Raw genomic sequence first — 5,770 nt, 5'->3', positions numbered from 1 at the left:
TATCTATATATATATATATATATATATATATATATATATATATATATATATATATATATATATATATATATAGTTTTAAGAGGGCCCCGACGTCTGTAAATGTCGCACGGATAAAAAAGATGTCCTCCAGAAAAAGATGGCTATCCGAGGACCACATGAGGATTTTGCCTGATCTAGGTGATCAGCCAAATCGCCCATGGTGTTTGAAAAGTGCCACACGAGCTGCCTTCAAGATGCTCAAGTTTCCAGGCACACAAGACAGAGGACATACATTTTCTAAGGCAAGACACTAAAGTTTCGAAGAACTCCATGTAGAATAAGGGAGACTGTAGCGCTTGCTAATCAAAGGGAATCGAATACGACGGAGGATGACTCCCGAATGTGTGCTGCACTTCAGCACCAGTCGCAAACCACGGCCAGGCAGCGGTCCTCCGCTTGTTACGCCCACCCAGTACCCCATTCTGTTAGTCCGGGAGTGTGGATGTCTGCCCCGCCAGCGCAGTGTCACGTCCCCTGCGGGCTGAAAATGTCATCTTAAGGTGGTCACTCATATGTCCATGGGCTTGTTCTGAAGCAGCTGAATTTATATGAGGAAAAGTCTGCTTTGCACTGCTCAGTTAGTCAAGTCAATCATTGGGATGAAGTCAGACGTCTACCTTCGAAGCTGAACTTGAAGCCAAAACAATGACATGGAGCCTAAGTTGAGGCCGAAGCCGGCAGCGGTAGGAAGTTTGAATTTGGAAATCCGAACACGACACCACTGGCTTCTACTAGATAATGATAAAACTAATCCTGAAGCCATTGGCTTTGGACTTTTCACCTTCGCTCCCTCCCCCCCCCCCCCCCAAGTCGAAGGAGCTAAGTCGTCGGACACGCCGGTCAGACCTAGTCTCACAGTTGCAACGGCCGTGGGGGGCATGAAGCCTGTGCGAATTAGTTAAGGCCGAAGGGGCTCCCATTGTCAGCATCCAGCGGTCACCTACCAATGTCATGCGCCGCTTGATTTCAGGGATTCGGGACGTTTAATTTTCATGCATCTAATCTCGTTTCTGCCCCGTTTAAAGATAATCTCTAGCTAAACGGTGGAGGTTGGATCAAGTGGTTAAGGGCACATAGCCATGTGCGGGGAGACAGTCGTTCATGGTTCCTGGCCGAACTCACCGTCCCGCCAAAACCCCGGTCATCCGCTTCATCCTAGCGCTGTGGCTCACATGAATGTGTGATGATGTCGGGTGCACCGGAGCCATAACGCACCGAGTCGTGCGTTAACATCATCTGGCTCGTATGCTGACCAATGCGCTCCTCATTAGATAGCTGCTCTTGTGGAGAGACGTGACAGCAGCAGCAGCGGGCGGCGCGCAAACACCAGCGGCAGCCGGGCGGCGCGCAAACACCAGCGGCAGCGGACGGCGCGCAAACATCAGCAGCAGCGGGCGGCGCGCAAACACCAGCAGCAGCGGGCGGCGCGCAAACACCAGCAGCAGAGGGCGGCGCGCAAACATCCAGCGGCAGCCGGGCGGCAACGCAGCGCACGCGGCAGCCGGGCGGCGCGCAAACACCAGCGGCAGCGGGCGGCGCGCAAACACCGGCGACAGCCGGGCGGCAGCGCAGCACACGTGCATCCCACCGCAGAAACCAACCAACATCCGACGTTATTTCTTTAAGTCGTTAATCTTCTGCGACAGCTGAAGAACATAAGCTATGAATGGCTGTTTCTTTTACTGTATTTGTGATCTAAATGGCGACCACAGGCGCCAAAATAAAAGCGGCAAGGGTGCTGGGTGCTCCGATGTCATGGCAGCCTTGCTGGGCATACCACGCAAGTCGAACAGCATGCTGCTCATGTGAGGCAGGCCATGCGTTATGCGGTGCGGTTATCTCTTTGGTGTAGACCATTCAGTCAAATGTGTATGTATTGTGATGTTTTGAGTTATTTCATAAAATAGGGCAACTCAAATCTGAGCAAAATCTAACTTTTTGTGCTGGGTTGATGTTCCTTAGACTGAAATTGACGCCCCTTCTGGAGAGGGTCAAGAAGATGGTCTCTGTGTGACAGTCGAACCTTTCCTGCACTTTTACAATATCCCGGCCAAAGATGTTGGAGCTCCAAAACAAAGTGTGTTCAGTGCTGCTCGCTGCTCATGTGATGAATTTGGTGTCTCTTGAAAATACAAGTTTTGATGCCCCAAAATGCAAGTTTTGGAAATATTTGCCGCACAAGCGTGTAGCTCAAAACATAGCGCGGCTTAGGTCTTAAGAAGGGCAAGGCTGTAAACCGCACCAAATGATCTGCATGAAGAATTTTCAGTTCAAAACCCCATAAAAAGTAAAGCGCCCCCTTTAAGGCAAATTGTTGAACCATTTCCATCTGCAATCGACATCCGCTCGGTCCAGAATATATCTATAGAATCAACAAGAAAACTATGGCAAGGTTCTGAGTTCTATGGGATTAGAGATAGTCAACTGGATCCCTGTCAAGTGAAGAGCGTTGGCGATTTATTTCATGCAGTCATTTGATGCATGGTTTCCTGAGTTAATCGACTATAAAATTCAGGCATAATTTATCTCGCGATAGCTAGTGGCTTGCATTCCAGGTAAAGAAGGCGAATATAAACAATATAAATGAGAAATATGCCCTTAATGTGAAATGAGACATTTCCGGCGACTTGGGTGGGCCTTTCAGAATCAGTGCGTTCCTTGTCAACCGCACGCCTCCCCTTCCCAAGGCTCCGGCCTCGCGCCTGCTTTAGTGGCAGGGATGTCAATATTTTCCATGCTATGATTCCCCTTGCGTGGGATTGATATGATACCCCTGCGATGGGATATGATGCCCCTGCCGCGCCCCTTTCTTAAAATTGACCAATCAGCATCGAAAACTGGGAGGCCGGTCAACTAGGCACCAAAGCGTCCCACGCTGATCAAATGGCCGGGCAGGTCAAATGTCTGGGCTCAGGGTCAAACGGTGACGGATGAGCGTCAACAAATTGCGAGCTACGATTCTGGCAGCATTAACTGACATATGCACGCTGCCCTCCTTACTGGATGACTTTTAGAAGGGAGCCGAAAGCCCACCCGCGGTCTTCCAATTGATGCTGAAAAATCCGTGGTAAATGGCCTGCAGCGTAGCGAGCGCTCCCAAGCAAAAAGCATGCCAATGCTTTCGACAGCGCATGTTGCAATACAATTGTAGCGGGCTGAAAAACCTCATTTTGCAATAATCTAATGACCGATCATTCAATGTTAATCTATCAATGTGATCATTCAACGGCGTAGTATAATGTGATAAAATACATAGCGTGATCCATTCATCTCGCTTGTTGTGGTGTTTTACCGTGGTCTGTTATCGAATAAAACACTCCTATTTTTGTACTGATGAACACACGAAGACGGTAAACTGAAAAGCGGCACCAAAAGGAAACACGGTAACCTGCACGATGACCACACAAGCGCACACACATGCTCGCGGCCATCTTGGCCGGCAGAAGCAGCCGGCGTGCCGCGGAAGGACCATCCTGCCAACCCGAGTTCGCCGAGGAATACCTCGCGTGAGGACGGCGTAACGGTCGGCTCGGGTGCACGCGGCGGACACGCCCTTGCATGCGGCATCGGGCCGGAAGCCGCCTCACTGGGGACGAGGCGGCTGCCGAGCCGCCTTCGCGACGGTAGCCGCCTCGTTACCCGCGTTTAATGCGGCGCGCTATCTCGGCAGCGATGGCTAAACCCGGTCAGTGGAGACGCGTGTGTTGGCCGCGGGCAGACCAGCAGAGCACAGCGACCTCTTCTGGGAGGCTTACCATTCAACAAAGGCGGCCACACGCTGCACGGCTGGCGCCCAGCCCCGACATCCTCGTACCGCACGTGCGCGAGAGATCGGGCCATGCTCAGGCTGTGCTGAAGCTGTACAAGTTCGGGGCGGGCGACGGACACACCGGTGAAAATGGGGGCCGGGCTAGGCCGGTGTGGTGGACCTACCTCACGGCACAGACTGATAGAGAGGTGAGCTACAGTGCGAGGACGCGGCTAGGCGATGCAGACGCCCAGGCGTGCCTGCCGAGCGCAGTGGACCCGGGAGAGCGTCGGTTGACGCTTGACCTGTAACCGAGTTCCGTCATCCAGTCTCAACGCTCCGTCCCCCGCGCGTCCTTCGTTTGCACGCGCCTCGACGGCCAACGCAACGGCAGCAGACATGCGGAGACCGCGCTCAGGGCGATCCGACGCCGCCCGTCCCTGCCCTGTGGCCCGCCCAGCTCTGTCAGCGAGCCCCGCTGCACACGGTGACATTCCTCACTCGCCGCGTCTCAGTGACGGACTCCCGAGCCACGGAGCGACACCGCGTACCGCTGCTGGACGCGGTGCCGGCCCCCATTCCCACTGGCTTCACTCGCAGCTCACCGCTCCACCCGCACCTCTCAGCGTCCCTATCGCGGCCGCTCAACCCCCATCACACGTCGCTTTCCCGTTCAACGTCGGCTCGCCTTTGGGCGTCGCTTCTCCCTCATCGGTTGTCGCGCCGCCTAGCTAAGCGGTGGCGGTGGCGGCGAGGCCAGCAGGTTAGGTCGGCCGGCCTGCGCCGCAAAACAGGTCAACAGGTCAGCCCTCTGCGGCGGTGACGCCGGCGGCTGCGGCGTGCCGAACAGGGACAGCGACGGCAGCCTGACCGGACGCTGCGGCGGCACCTCCCGACACACGCACGCACGCACATGCACACAAGCACGCATGCACGCACGCACACGCACACACACGCACATACAAACACGCACAAACGCACACGCACGCACGCACACGCACACACACACACACACACGCACATACACATGCACACACACACACACACACACACACACACACACACACACACACACCACACACACACACACACACACACACACGCGCGCGCGCGCGCGCGCACACACACACGCACACACACACGCACACACACACATGAACATCCTTTCTTTCTTTTTTTTCCTTCTGTTTTCCTCTCTCTCCCTCTCTTGCTCTCTCTCTCTCCCTCCCTCTCCTTCTCTTTCAACTCATTATCTCTCTCTCCCCCCAACCCCCCCCTCTCTCTCTCTCTCTCTCTCTCTCTCTCTCTCTCTCTCTCTCTCTCTCTCTCTCTCTCTCCCCTGCCCTCCCTCTCTTATTTTTGCCTCCTACCTTCGGTCTCTAGCTATTTAACAATTCTCGCTTGTTCTTCCTCAACCTTACTCTGTTTTGCAATCTCGCTCCTTTCTGCTTGCCTCCCTCGCCGCTCTACCCGTTTGTTATCTGGCTGCTTCGCCCCGGCGGTCGTTCGGTCAGGAGTCCCAGAGGGCCGAGGCCGAAGTCAGGCGCCGTCCGGCGCCACGTGCATCCAGCAGCCTGTTTACTTGCCAGACGTCGCTTTAGACAATTTATAGTCCTATAACTCTTCCGATCGCGGTGTCTAAACAAAAATGTAAAGTAGCTTGCTTCAGTGCACGCAGCTTGAATCCCGTTGCGCTTTTCTGTTGCCGATTTTGATAGTTGGCGCTGACAGAATACTCGATGGTCACGCTGCTTGTTTTGAAAGCAAACATTGGAGCTTTAGCAAAAGGTGGATTTTTACAACTGGACGTGAGCAGTTGAATACATCGAGTTCTAAGCCCGCTCGCTGCCAGATGGAGAAATCTGAGGCAAAGTGGGAGAGCCTGAACTCTTGACAGCTTCCGAGAAGAAGTGATGGCTTCATATTTTCTAGATTTCTGTGCCTTTTTCCTCAGATATATATAAGTTGTGGCTCTTATTTTCT

Source organism: Pollicipes pollicipes, unplaced genomic scaffold, assembly GCF_011947565.3.
Source record: "Pollicipes pollicipes isolate AB1234 unplaced genomic scaffold, Ppol_2.1 Scaffold_3447;HRSCAF=4054_pilon_pilon_pilon, whole genome shotgun sequence".
NCBI lineage: Eukaryota > Metazoa > Arthropoda > Thecostraca > Pollicipedomorpha > Pollicipedidae > Pollicipes > Pollicipes pollicipes.
Note: the sequence above shows the minus strand (reverse complement) of the source record.